Genomic DNA, 15,443 nt, shown 5'->3' with positions numbered 1-15,443 from the left:
TAGGATCATACTGAGATATATTAAGGATCTAGTGGGAGGGCCAGGGAGATGGTTCGGCATGTAAAAGTGCGATAAAGGCTGAAGCAGAAAGATTACAAGTGTGAAGTCAGTTTAGACTACATACAGTGAGTTAGAGTGGACACCCTAGAGGGAAGACTGCTTCGAAACAAACAAGGAAAAAGAAGCAAACAACAAAACAAAGGAAGACAAGTCAGAAGGGCAATCGCTGTTCAAGGGGGTTCAATGCTGTATTTCAAATGAACTGGCATAATTGCCATTTCTAAGGCTGGACAAAGGGCTCATCAGTGTACGTCATATATAATGATAATTCACATCTGTTACCTATTTGATTTTTTTGCATTTATTTATTTATGAGGAGGCATACAAATGGTACAGTGTGATATGGAGGTCATAGAGTAAACTGCAGGAATCAGTTCTCTCTCTCTCTCTCTCTCAACCACCTAGGCTCTTTCAAAAAGTATTTACATTTATTTATTCATTTGTGTGTATGTGTGTGATTTGCATGTGAAGGCCAGGCTGAAGAGCAGGACTCTCTCTTCTACTATGTGGCCCCAGGGAAGGAGGATTCCCAGGCTTTACCTGCTGAGCTACTTCCTGGTCCCAGTTAGAATTCTATAACACAGACGAATAATTCTCTCTGCAAATGTTTAGGATCAACAGCATTTTAGATTCAAGTTTTAAAATGTTATAATACTTGAATAGATTTCGCCAATTAAAGATCCCTATCTATAAACAAATCTGAAATGCTTAGAAAACCTAAATTTTCTGAGCATCTTGCAGGCACCCAAGAGCTCCACATTTTAGGGCTAGGTATGGCTGAACATGTGCCTACATTGTACAAGGCCCTGAGTCTAATTCGATGTAGCAGGAATCTTAAAAGTTCTTATTAATAAAACCAAAACCGAGGCGGGTTATTGGGGTCAACGCTGGAAGATCAGAGAGACAGAATAAGCCACAGCTATCTCACCTCACCAGTTCCTCAGCTGGTCCTGTTTCCTCAGACTGGAAGCCTCTGAGTCCTCATCCAGAATGAATCTCAGCTGAACTGTGTTGCTCCATAGCCTGAAAGCTTAACCAGCCAAATGCTTCTAGTTTCTGGTCCTCACGCCTTATATATCTTTCTGCTTTCTACCACCACTCCCTGGGATTAAAGGCTGGCTTTCTGGGATTAAAGGCGTGTCACCATGCTTGGCTATTTCCAGTGTGGCCTTGAACTCACAGAGATCCAGAGGGATTTCTATCTCTGGAATGCTAGGATTAAAGGTGTGAGTGCCACCATTTTCTGGCCTTTGTATCTAGTGGCTGTCTGTTCTCTGACCCCAGATAAATTTATTAGAATACACAATATTTTGGGGAACACAATACCACCACAAATTCCAGTACAAGAAACAAAACAAAAAGGCTTCAGGTCTGTATCTTGGTTGAAAGCTTGAGGAGCCATCAGATTTCAGGAGTTCAGATCACCAATGTTCACACTATAACCCCGGAGGGGCTCTAACCTGGGACGTTCCCTACAATGCATGGGCCACTCTTTTTCTGCGTCTAACTTTAGGCATAAATATCTGAATCAAAACTGATAAACATTTCATGATTTCTATACTCCTCTTAGGTTCATTTCACATCTATATAAACATTTATCTCACACATCACATTGCCTGGGTCACCTGGTTTGAATGGGAATAGCACTCATAGGTTCATTCATATATTGGAATGCTTATCCATAAGGGAGTGGCACTATTTGAAAAGGATTAGGAGGTGTGGTCCTGTTGGAGGAAGTGTGTCACTAGGGGTGGGCTTTGAGGTTTCAAAAGCCCACACAAGGCCCAGAGTCTTTCTCTTCCTGCTGCCAGTGGATCTGGATGTAGAACTCTCAGCTACTTCCTGCCATGATGATATGGACTACACCTCTGAAACTATATGCAAGCCCCAATTAAATGCTTTTTTTTTTTAATTTAACTTAATTTTATTTTTTTAAATTTTTATGTGTATAAGTGTTTTGCCATGGATGTCGGGTCTCCTGGAATTGGAATTATAGACAGTTGTGAGCTGCCATGTGGGTGCTGGGAATTGAATCCAGATCTTCAGAAAGAGCAGTCAGTGCTCTCAACCACTGAGCCATCTCTCCAGCCCCCTTAAATGCTTTCTTTTACAAGAGTTCCTGTTGCCATGGTATCACTTCAAGCCACAGAACACTGACTAAAACAGAAGTCTTTTTAGAAGGGGAGGGAGGCAGAGTCTCACTCACTATGCTGCCTGGCTGTCCTAGAACTCACTATGTAGACCAGGATGGCCTCAAACTTGGGAGATCTGCCTACCTCTGCCTCCTGCTGGGGTTAAAGGTGTGCCACGAGAGACAACAATAAGCTTTTGTATGAATAATTAGCTCTTGGAGGGACAGGAGTACAATGAACAACCCTCCCTACCCAACCCCTAAAAGCTACCATCAACACCAATCAGCAGCCAGAGTACATGAACAAGTACGTCGTGCTTATAAGGGGGCAAAACAGGGTTCATTTTCTATACCAGAAATACAGTCACATGTAAAGTGAGATAACCATACAATAGAAAGATGTACTATTTTAAAGTTTCAGGGTTTTTTGTTTTTGTTTTTGTTTTAAACAAACTCGGTGAAGCATAGCTTCAAATAATTCAATATAATTGGGACTACAAATATCAGAGCAGACTGCAGAGAAAGCCAGTGTGAGACACTGCTAAACTGGGGGTGGTGACAATACCTGCAGCTCCAGCACATGGGTGTACGGCAAGAAGATCAGTTCAAGGACAGTCCAGGCTGCCTGCCCCAAACCTGACCACCTACCTTCTATCTCCAGGTCCCACACGGTAGGAGAGGATGGACTCCAGCAAACTGTCCTCGGCCCTCCACACATGTGCTGTGGCTACATATCACTACCCCAACTCAAGTAAAAAACAATTTTTATAGGATAAAAAATTGTAACAATAGTTACTGCACATGAGAAAAATCTTGAGCCACAGACTGGTGCATTCATCTAGTACGCAGGAGGCACAGAGTTCCAGAAGGTAGGGCAACAGGTAACACACCTCCACCCCTGGCTGCTGTTTTCCCGTCAGGCATCTTTTGTCAATACAGAGACTAGGAAGTGATAGCATTAATCTATCTTTTCCTCTTAATTCATTTTCCACTCCCACTACCACCCCCCCATACACACCATATTCACATATACATCTATCAGCACACACACACTTATCTTTGATTTTACTGATTTATTTCAATCTTTTTTGTTTAAAAGTCAGTTGCTAAGTTAGAACTAAGAAACAGCATTAGTTGAGAAACAGAGCTTAATTTTCTATATTACTGAAAATATAAAGAAAAGGGAGGGGCTGGAGAGGTGGCTCAGTAGTTAAGAGCACTGGCTGTTCTTCTAGAGGACCAGATAAAAATCCCAACACCCACATGGTGGCTCATAACCATCTGTAACTCCAGTCCCAAGGGATCTGACATCCTCTTCTGGTCACCAGCCCAGGGCACCAGGCATGCATGTTTTGTACAGACATACATGCAGACAAAACACCCATACACAAAAAATAAGAAGAGAGAAAAGGATGAGGAAGAAGAAAAAGAAGACAGACGGAAGAAGGAGGAGGAAGAGGAAGAAGACGGCCAGAAAGTGGTGGTGTACATCCTAAATCCCAAAGGCAGGAGGATCTCTGGTGAGTCTGAGGACAGCCTGGTCTACAAAGCGAGTTCCAGGACAGCCAGAGCCATTACACAGAAAAACCCTGCCCTGAAAATCCAAATAAACAAACAAATAAATGAAAAGGAAAAAAAAAAAAAAAAAAAAAAAAAAGGAGGGGCATACCAAGGAAACATATGGGAGTGAGAAAAAAGGAAAAAGAAATCTAGCAATACAAACGTTCCTCCCTTCCCTGGTATGGCTTTTACAATGGTTGACAAATGACAGTGGGCTAGGCCTTGTTATTTGCTTCATCCATCTGTGTGGTTGCAATCTTCTAAGATTTCTTCACTTCTTTCACAAAGATTCATGAGAGACCATGAATCTCCTTTATTGAAGGAAAAACTGACCTCTTATGGAGCAAACCTTACTGATCCCATACAAGTTTTCTGCCTGTGGTTTTGTGTTTAAGATTTATTAATGTTTCACTTTATGTGGATGGGTGTTTTGCCTGCACGCCTATTTGTGCACCACATGTGGTAGGTTCCCACTGAGGCTGGAAGGTGTGGGATCCCTTGGAATTGGAGTTACAGACGATCGTGAGCCACCACGTGGTGTTGGGAATTGAACCCAAGTCCTTTGGAAAAACAAGTGCTCTGAACCTCTAAACCATCCTCCAGCCCCTGCCTGAAATTTCTTGAGTAACAAATCTCTAGTGTCTGAGACTCTAAGAATTGTAAGCTCACATATAAGTGAAAAAGCACAGTAAGTTTCAGGGTCTCTCAAACAGGAATTTGACAATATAGAAAACTGTAAACTGCCTTACTCTGACTCTTCTTACTGCCAACTTCATCATATCAAAACGGATTACAACTACTTCCATCAAAAGAGTAAAAGAAGTTTAAAAGATCAGAAATCAAGGCCAGATGTGGCGGTGGCACATGCCTTTAATCCCAGATGTGGCGGTGGCACAAGCCTTTAATCCCAGCATGCTGGCGGCAGAGGCCTGCGTGTCTAACACCGTGGCTTCCAAGCGGGGCAGAGCCACGCAGTGAGACCTTGTCTCAAACAACAACAACAAAATCGGAAATCATGACTTGATCTTCAAACTTATTCCTCAGGAAGCTGATCTGCTAAGAATACATCAACTTCCTGAGCTTTGTACCTAAATTTTCCTGAAGAACAGAAGGCCAAAAAGAATATGCTAGAGAGACAACATAACTGATTCCAAGAAGCTGAAGTACCAGTCTCTTTAAAATTCAGTACACTGGCTATCCTGGAGTATTTTGGATTAAAGATCTGGCACAAAGATTACTTACATTCTTTCCAAGCCTCAATCATTTTTTCATTTAAAAGACTTTACTTTCAGACACACACACACACACACACACACACACACACACACACACACACACAGGTCTTTTCAGGCACAAACTTTAAAAAAAAAGATTTAATTCTAAGATTTTTCTTTCTCAGGCTGTTTCTAGATCTTGTCTTTGTCATGATTACAAATTCTAAAAACAAAAATAAAGCATTTTTATTTAATACACAGTACTTAACCACCCTAACTACATTCAGAGATCAGAACTATTAAAAGAGAAAAATTCATCACCTATTCTTTGTCAAAAAAACAGAAATTATAGTCGGACATGGTGGCACACACCTATAATATAAGCAGGAGGGAAATGGAGGAGGAGGGGTGGAGGAGGAGGAGGGGGAGGAACGAGAGGAGCAGGAGGTGGAGGGGGAAGATGAGGGGGAGGAGGGGAAGGAGGAGTTCAATGTCATCCCCCTCCACAGAGGCAATGTGAGCCAGCCTGGCTACTTGGACTACTTGAGAACCTGTCTTAAAACACAAAAGCAAAAGTGGACAGTGGTGGCCCACGCCTGTAATCCTAGCACTGAGGAGGCACAGGCAGGCGGATCTCTGAGTTGGAAGCCAGTCTAGTCTACAAAGAGAGTTCAAGGACAGCCACAGTTGTTATAAAGAGAAACCCTGTCTCAAAAAAACTGAAACCAAAAACACAAAAACAAAAACAAATAACCACCACCACCACCACCAATGGCACCTGACGGTGAAGACTGTCATTTTTGTAGTATTTTACAGCTGGCATGACGGCTCTTGCTTGTGACCTTTTCACTTTGGAAGCTGATGCCAGATGATCCTCACGAGTCTGAAGCCAATCTAGGCTATACAGTGAATTTCAGGCCAGTTTGGGTTACAAAGTCAAAGTCTGGTTGTTTTAAGAATTTTAGCTGGGCATGGTGTTTCATGCCTTTAATCCCACCATTCAGGAGGCAGAGGCAGATGGATCGATGAGTTGGAGGCCAGCCTGGTCTACAGAGTGAGTTCCAGGACAGCCAGGACTACACAGAGAAATCTTGTCTCAAAAAGAGCCAAGGCAAAGGGTTTTCATCAACGGGACTAGAGAGATGGCTCAGAGTTCGACAATGCTTCCTACTCTTCCAGAAGACCCAAGTACTGTTCTGTTCCCAGCACTCACATTAGGCTGCTTATAATTGCCTTTAATTCCAACTCTGTGGTATCCAAGACTCTGTTCTGACCTTCTCGGGTACACAAAGACCCACTAACATACATAAACAGTTCATCAAGGGTGAATGGAGGGAAAGGACGCAGGGGAGAAGATAAAATATATAATACACTTGAAAGAAACTGTCTGTATGAAACCCAACATGACGTACAGTGAATACACACCAGTAAGATACTTTCAGAGTTGATGTGCTTACATGAATGTAGAAGGCCACAGGCCTTCTCTAAAGATGTGTACACTTTGAAGCAATGGTACACTTAGAAGCATCTTTCTTGGGCAGCTGTCTGTAGTTTCCTGTAAATTTTCCTCATACTCAATGACCTTACTAGTTCCAAGAAACACTGATGACTCCAATTCTGACACTAGCAATGATCACACCTAATAAGCATTTGTGATAGTTTCGTTCTTTCAAATGACATTAATCTTGTTCCTGTGTTCCAACAGTCACGATGCTAGACACTTCACCTCATTCCCAATTATTTCCATCCTACACACTGCTAAAATACCATCAGGTAAACAGTTCATTTCTTCACTGTCTAGAATAAAATTCAGTTGTATTCACATTAGGAAGTCACCTTAAGGTATGTTCATTTGCTTTTAAGAAAAAAAAAATATGTATAGGTGTTTTGTCTACAACATGTATGTCTTTGTATCAAATTTGTGCCTGGAACCCAGGGAGGCCAGAGAGTGCATCAGCTCTCAGGGGACTGGGGCTATCGACAATTGTGAGCTGCCCTGTGAATGCTGGAAATAGAATCTGGGTTCCCTCGAAGAGCAGCTATACTGTTAACTGTTGGCCATCTCTTTGGAGGTGGAGTAGGGGACAAACAGACAGACAGACACAACACACATATACACACAGAGACTGTTTTAGTTATAGGGTTTCACCACTGCTGCAATGAAACACCATACCAAAGCAACTTGAGGAGGAAGGGTTTATTTGGCTTACACGTCCACATCACTATGCGTCATCAAAGGAAGTCAGGACAGGAACTTAAACAGAGCAGGAACCTAGAGGCAGGAGCTGATGCAGAGGCCATGGAGGGGTGCTCCTCATGGCTCGCTCAACCTGCTTTCTTATAGAACCCAGGACCACCAGTCCAGGGATGGCCGCACCAATAATGAGCATGGCCTTCCCACTACAATCATCAATTAAGAAAATGCCCTACAGGCTTGCCTACAGTCCAATCTTATGGAGGCATTTTCCCACTTGAGGTTCTCACCTCTCAAATGGCTCTTGCTTGTTTCAGATTGGCACAAAACTATCCAGCACAGAGACAGAAACAGAGAGATGGCAACAGAGACTGAGAGAGATTCTGATTTATTTTATGTGTATAGATGCTTTGCCTACATGTTTGTGTGTACATCATGTGAGTGTCTAGTACCCATAAAAAGGCCAGAAGAGAGCATCAGATTCTCTAGAACTGTAGTTACAGATGTTTGTGAGCCACCATGGGGGTGCTGGGAACAGAACCTGGGTCCCTACAAAAGCAGTAAATACTCTTAACTGCTGAGCCATCTCTCCTACTTCCCCTCACCCCCACCACTCCCAGCAGCTTAAAAGTTTATAACCCAATAATAGTCTGTGTCTATATACTGAGGAAAAAATTTTAAAAAAAGATACAGTTCTTAACTTCAGGGAGTTTGGGACTTCACACACACACACACACACACACACACACACACACACACACACATTTACAAGTAAGTGTGTATGTAAGTCTCAACACTGACTTTATTTAGCTCACTAATTCTCAAAAATGGTTAACCCTTGTAACTATCCCAATTTAATTATGGAGGCAGCATACAGAAGGGACAAACCCATACAACTCTGCACTCTCCGGATTTTCCCAGAAGCTGTTTCCTTTCCCATTCACAGCACTAGCCTGTTAGCTTCTCTGACTCTTCCCGAACCCAAGGAATTCCTTACAAACACAGCAAAGGTCTAACTTTCCACGCAAGTAGTTTCATGTCATTTTACTTTCCTCGAAACAAAAAGTCAGGTTTCAAAGTTTACTTTTACTAGGTTTCATTAAAGGCCAATAACATAAATGTATGTGTCACTCAACTTATTAGCTATCCCATCTGACAAAAACTGAAAGTCTTACTTATTATGACTTACATGACCTAGACACTGCACTCTAGTGATATCAGCTACTACTATGTCACTATTCCAGCTGCCATTAGGCCTTGGCTTTAAGTCCCCAAATATCTGCCACACTGCTACAAGTTACTATTCTGAAACACAAGTCTAAGCATGTTTTAGCTTTGTTGTTGTTTTTAAGGAGGATCCTAGGGATCTGGCTCAGGTGGTAGGATGCTTGCACGAAGCCCAGAGCTGATCTCCAGCATCACATAAACAAGTCTGGTGAGCACATCTGTATTCTCAGTGCTGACGAGGTGGCCACAGAAGATCAAAATGTCCTCAGCTATGAGAAAAATGTCACCCTGAGCTATGAAGAGATCCTTTGACCCCTTCCTCCCAACTCACAATTGTTAACCACTAATAAATATGCTTTTGTTCATTGGCGAGTGGGGGACATGATTATAGGCCTGGTAGTACAGGCCTATACTATAAGAGGGTAAGGAAGAGGACAGATGAGTTCAGAGCTAGTCGGAACAAATTACTGAAAACGTACCTTAAAATAAGTGAAGGCTAGAAATGTATCTTAGCTGTGACAGCATTTGCCTAGCAGGTGTGGGAGCCAGAATCAATCCCCAGGACTGGGGAAAGCTGTTCCATGCACTGCTGTCATCCCCACTGAACACACCCAACTTACTTGGTCATATAAATTTAGCTCCAACCTGTGTGCCTCTAGTTTTCACATTACTTCATGTAATTTGAGGTCCATCATATTGATGAGTATTGTGCTGTACCAAAAAGCTTTGTACTGCTTCATGTACCATTTTGGACATGTTGCTATGTGGCTGTACTGCTGACAGCTTCATTCCAACCCTGCCCTCGTTTGATAAAAAGCCAATATTGATCTATAGTAAGGAATTTCCTCACTTCTTACTCCAAAGTTAATCTCTGTTGCCTTGAAGCTACTACAACCTCTTTATAACACTAATCAGGGAATATTTTAAATACTGGTTTTATAGGATTATCCTTATGTTATTGTTGTTGTTGGTGGTGGTGGTGGTGTGTGTGTGTGTGTGTGTGTGTGTACATGTGTGCATGTGAAAACAGAGGCTGACCCTGGGTATCTTCCTCAGTCACTGTAGTGGTGTGAATAGGTATGGCCCCCACAGACTCATATGTTTGAATGCTTGGCCCATAGGAGTGGCACTATTAGGAGGTGTGGCCTTGTTGGAGTAGGTGCAAACTTTTTGGAGGAAGTGTGTCACTGTGGGGGCAGGTTTTGAGGTCTCAGATGCTCAAGCTAGGCCTAGGCATTCACTTATACTGCCTGTGGATCCAGATGTAGTTTAGCTACCTCTCCAGCACCATGTCTGCCTGCACACTGCCATGTTCTGCCATGATGATAGTGGACTGAACCTCTGAACTGTAAGCCATCCAATTAAATGTAAGAGCTGTAAGAATTGCCATGGTCTTGGTGTCTCTTCACAGCAACAGAAACCCTAAAATAGGTAGCAAGCACTTTACCAACTGAACCATCTTCCCAGTCCTACTTTAAGTTTTAGATAAAATATCTTATATTTTCCTTAATGTTCAGTGTATATAATAGGCTCCAATTAAATTTATTGAACAAATAAACAGAAAATTGCACAATAGCTCATAAGAACTATGTGTGCTGGTTAGGCATGGTAGGACACATCCTGAATTTCACTAATCAAGTGGTCTAAGTTCCAAGCTAGCCTGGACCATTTGGCTAAATCCCATCTCAAACAAACAAACAAGACCCACAAGGAACTGACTTGTTCCAGAGAGCATACCAGAACCAGGATACTGTGCTTCAACATAAAGAACTTTCTTAGCTGGGTGGTAGTGGCACATGCCTTTAATCCCAGCACTTGGAAGGCAGAGGCAGGAAGATCTCTGAGTTGGAAGCCAGAGTTCTAGTCTACAAAGCTAGTTCTAGGGCAGCCAAGGCTACACAAAGAGACTCTGTCTCGAGAAAAAAAAAAAAAAAAAGAAGAAGAAGAAGAAGAAGAAGAAGAAGAAGAAGAAGAAGAAGAAGAAGAAGAAGAAGAAGAAGAAAGAAAGAAAACAAAACAACAACAAAACTTTCTTATAATACCTTCAGCAGTGGAAGAATTCAAATGGGACAGGCAACAGCTATCAGTATACCCTCCAAAAATAAAACCCCCTAAGATCTGCTGTTGGTATTGTTGCACTGCATTGATATTTTGCTCATCTATGACCAGTTAGGTGAAATTCCAAGTATAACCAAAGATATCTTGTATTTCCTATATGGTGGTGTGCCTCTACAAAGTGAACAACAAAATTATATTTCAATGATCTTAAATAGGAACAAAAAGTCTTAGCTCCTTGATGAAGTAAGTGACAGGCTATCACTGGACCCAAAGCATGTTATAGTGACTACCCTTCACACAGGACAGTTCTGAGGCCCTGGAGCTGGATTACAGTGTTGGCTTTACTTTTTGCTTTGTTTTGGTTGTTGTGTTTGAGATGAGCTCTTACTGTGTCCTTCAGGCTGACTTTGAGATCTTCCTGTCTCAACCTCCCAAACAGATGGCAGTAAAGGTACTACTACTACCACACCCAGATGTGCCAATTTTGAAAACCAATACCTATCTTAGTTACCATATCATTGTGCTTTGGGAATTACATTACAAAGACATACATCAGTCTCCAGTTGTATTTTTTTTTTCAAGACAGGGTTTCTCTGTGTAGTTTTGGTGCCTGTCCTGGATCTTGCTCTGTAAACCAGGCTGGCATCAAACTCACAGAGATCCACCTGGCTCTGCCTCCCGAGTGCTAGGATTATAGGCATGCGCCACCACCACCCGGCCCATTTGTATGTTTAATTATTATGCTGGTTACCTTGTACAACAATGACAAAAATGACATTCATCTTTAGATAGCAAATTTTTGGAATTAATACCCAGTTCTGAATAACAAATTCCTTATTTCCTAATGTTAGCTGTCTCTTTAATTCTTGGTAATACTGATATAGTTAAAATGTAAGACTGGCACATGCCCTTAAACCTAACACTGGGAGGCAGAGGCAAATGGATCTCTGTGAGCTGAAGGCTAGCTTGATTTACAGTGAGACCCTGTCTCAAAAACAAAAAACAACAACAAACAAACAAACAAACAAAAAAACCACAGTAACAAATAAAAGTCATTAGTGGGGTAAGTGCTGACTGCCAAGTCTGCCGACTTTAGCTTGATATCCGCGGCCTGAACAGCAAAGGGAAAGAAGTGACTTCCCCCAAGGTGTCCTCCAACCTACACACACACACACACACACACACACACACACACTTAAAGTCAAATGGGGGTAGGAAGTCAGTGAACCATGAAAGTAATAACAGCAACTTGAATTTTATTCTTCAGTGGACCTCTCTATTGATACTATTTTAAAAGGTCACTACAGTGAAAACCAGAATACACAAACTTTTAGGATGGGATCCTTACATATTTGAAAGTTCCATAACTACTTTAGAATCGAAGTTTCTACACAGCATATGTTTTTGATAACAATGAATTTTTTCTTCATGAGTAAGAGAGGTTTAAATACCTTTTGATAGAGTTACAGTTACTCAGAGACATTCGTTTTTTAGCTCTGGAACTCAAGAAAGGATATATTGTATAAAACTATGTTTTACATTTATCTTACTCTTATTGGTTTGCTTTGGAGACAGGGTCTCTTGTAGTACTGGCTGGCTTTGAACTTCTATGTAGCTAGCTGTAGCTAGCTGGAACTCTTGGTCCTCCTGCTTCCATCTAAGTGCTGGGACTACAAGTGTGTGTCACACACATGGTTGTCTTAACTTTTCAAATATGTGCTTTAAAAAAGATGTATTTTTACTTTGTGTGAACGAGTGTTCTGCCTGCATGTATATATGTACAACATGTGTGCTTAGTGCCTGCAGAGGCCAGAATAAAGTATGAAATCCCTGGAACTGAGGTTACAGACAGTTGTAAGCCACTATGTGGGTACTAGGAACCAAATCCAGGTCCTTTGTAAAAACAGCAAATGAGTTCTTAACTGCTGAGGCATTTCTCTAGCCCTTCATACATGTACTTTTGAATACCCAGATTTATCCAAATCAGCCTTTAGAGCCTAAACTAAAATCAATAAAATGTTTCCTTAAATAAAATCATAAAATATATCTCAGTTGCAAAATATGGGCTATAAAGAAGCCATGGAAGGCTGGGCATAGTGGTGTACACTGTTAGCCCCAGCACTCAGGAGGCAGAGGTAGGTGGCTCTCTGTGAGTTTGTGGCCATCTTGGTCTACACAGTGAGTTCCAGGAGTTCCAAGCCAGCCAGGCTACACAGTTAGACCCCACATTAAAAAAATAAAACACAAAAAAAAGCTGGGAGCTGGAGAGATGGCTCAGTGGTTAAGAGTACTGGCTGTTCTTCCAGAGGACTCGGGTTTAATTCCCAGCAACCACATGGCAGTTCATAACTGTCTGTAGTAGCTCATAACTGCCTTTTACTCCAGTGGGGAATCAACACCTTCACACAGACATAGATGCTGGCAAAACACAAATGCTTATGAAATAAAAATAAATTATTTTTTTTAAAAGCCATGAAAGGATAGGGAAGTTAGAAGAGGTGTACAAGTTACCTTACAGGAAAGAAATATATATAAAACAATAGAAAAAGTTGAAAAAATATCATCTGTAGCTGTACCCTGAATGCCACAAGTCAAGGTACTAACAACTAAATTTTATTCTATTTTATTTTTATTTCTACCCTCCCCCCGCCCCCCCAGGAAGGGTTTCTCTGTGCAGCCCTGGCTGTCCTGAAACTCAATTTGTAGACCAGGCTGGCCTTGAACAGAAATCCACCTGCCTCCTTAGTGCTGGGACTTACTGTGGGATAGTCTTTTTGTACACTGTGAAGATGTGTCTCTGTTTTACCTCACCTGTCTAAGGCACCTTCTGATTAGATTAATAAAGAGCTGAATGGCCAATAGCTAGGCAGGAGAGGATAGGCGTAACTTCTGGGGAGAGAGAGGAACTCAGAGGAAGGATCAGAGAGGTGGAGATTTGCCAGCAAGATGCTGAGGAAGTCGGACTTACAGTATGGAGGAGTGGAAACAAAGCAATTAGCTTTGTTTTCTTTTGTAACCTAAGTCCTGCTTCCTCCTTCCCATCTCCCCCAAAAGTTGATACAGTCTGTGACTAAGTTTTTACAGGGACATTAACAGGTTGCCTCTAGTTAAGTGAAATCTGAATGAAAACCAAATTTGGAAATTCTAAATAGCACCTACCATATGCTGGATTGGGTACTTGGATATTACAGTATTCGAGGAAATACAAGAAAACAGTAGCCAGGTGTGGTGACGCACACCTTTAATACCAGCACTCGGGAGGCAGAGGCAGGTACATCTGTGAGTTCCAGGCCAGTCTGGCCTATAAAGTGAGTTCCAGGACAGCAGGGCTACACAGAGAAACCCTGTTGGGGGCCGGGGGTGGGGTGGGGTGAGGAAAAAGCACACAATTTGATGTTCAGTTCCAAATTTAAAACGTTTTAATCTGTGTGGGGCCAGGGACAGGCAAATAGAAATATTTTAAACACATAAAAAATACTCAACATGAAATTCAAATTAAAAAGGAATTAAAAAGCCAAATTCAGAGGTAAGTTAAACACATGATTGTCAAGTTCACTCTAAACTAGCTATCTTGTTTTGCTAAGCTAAACTTCTCTTAATTGCAGGAAGAGTCTGCTGAAAAACCAGACAGTCACATGGTTTTCCCCCTCTTAGCCACAAAACTCCGTTCAAGAAAGGCTGAAGCAGCAAATTTCAGTGGGATGCAAGCCGTGGTCTGTGCAGAACTTCAGAAGGGAGGGAAATTAACAGGCTTCTTGATAACTCTGTAAAAACAGTAGGATTTTGCTGCTGCATCAGAGAACCTAGGAAGGTTCTCACAAGCCAAAGCTTTTCTTAAAACAGACAAATACAGACTAAGCATCGTAAATAATAGATTTTCCATTAGGGAAAAAGAAAGCTGAGATTTAACTATGCAGACATAGATTCTCAAGCTTGTAAATGATATATTTTGGATTTCTTCATCTGTTCTCTATTGCTATCTGTTTGTTTCATTTTGTTTGGTTTGGTTTTTTTGAGACAGGGGTTCTCTGTGTAGCCCTGGCTGTCCTGGAGCTCACTATGTAGGCCAGGTTAGCAGAACTCAGGGATCTGCCTGCCTCTGACTCCTGAGTGCCGGGATTAAAGGTGTGCATCACAGCCGGGCAGTGGTGGCGCATGCCTTTAATCCCAGCACTCGGGAGGCAGAGCCAGGCGGATCTCTATGAGTTCGAAGCCAGCCTGGACTACCAAGTGAGTTCCAGGAAAAGGCACAAAGCTACACAGAGAAACCCTGTCTCGAAAAACCAAAAAAAAAAAAAAAAAAAAAAAAAGGTGTGCATCACCACCACCACCACCACCCAGCTGCTATCTGTCTATAACAATAAATAGATCTGACCAAGCTTTAAAGCAATAAAGTACCATGAGCTATAAATATGTGTGCTGTATTTTCATTCAGTTACACCCGAGGAGACCAGTCCATCAACCAACTAGGTGAAGCATTTAGCATTTCAGAGATTACTGTCCTGGAACATCTGTAATAGGAATGTAGGGTGTTATGGGACAGACTTGTTAAAATTCAGATTCTAGGGAGATTCCTTCTATATTCTACTGAATCTAAAAATCTTCACTTAGAAACAAAACAATCTTTTTTTTTTTTTTTTTTTTTTGTGATATATATTTTTTATTTTACAATACCATTCAGTTCTACATATCAGCCATGGGTTCCCCTATTCTCCCCCCTCCCACGCCCTCCCCTTACCCCCAGCCCACCCTCCATTCCCATCTCCTCCAGGACAAGTCCTCCCCCGAGGACTGTGATCGACCTGGTAGACTCAGTCCAGGGAGGTCCAGTCCCTTCCTCCCAGACTGAGCCAAGTGTCCCTGCATAAGTTCCTGGTTTCAAACAGCCAACTCATGGAATGAGCACAGGACTTGGTCCCACTGCCTAAATGCCTCCCAAACTGATCAAGCCAATCAACTGTCTCACCTATTCAGAGGGCCTGATCCAGCTGGGAGCCCC

General features: G+C 42.0%; 1 protein-coding gene and 1 long non-coding RNA gene across 5 annotated transcripts in view; one reads left to right on the top strand and one right to left on the bottom strand.

Moving 5' to 3' along the window:
• The window catches only part of Tbc1d12 (TBC1 domain family member 12), a 90,350-nt gene that overhangs the window by 65,629 nt on the left and 9,278 nt on the right, over positions 1–15,443 (bottom strand). The gene's annotated exons all lie outside the window — the stretch shown is intronic.
• Positions 2,219–4,988, top strand: LOC143271131 (uncharacterized). The gene is made up of 2 exons (XR_013048347.1): positions 2,219–2,498; positions 2,853–4,988. It is a non-coding gene; the product is annotated as an uncharacterized LOC143271131 (long non-coding RNA).

This window comes from Peromyscus maniculatus, chromosome 1 (genome assembly GCF_049852395.1).
Source record: "Peromyscus maniculatus bairdii isolate BWxNUB_F1_BW_parent chromosome 1, HU_Pman_BW_mat_3.1, whole genome shotgun sequence".
NCBI classification, from domain to species: Eukaryota; Metazoa; Chordata; class Mammalia; order Rodentia; family Cricetidae; genus Peromyscus; species Peromyscus maniculatus.
The sequence above is the reverse complement of the archived record's forward strand: the minus strand, read 5'-3'. Positions and strand labels throughout refer to the sequence as shown.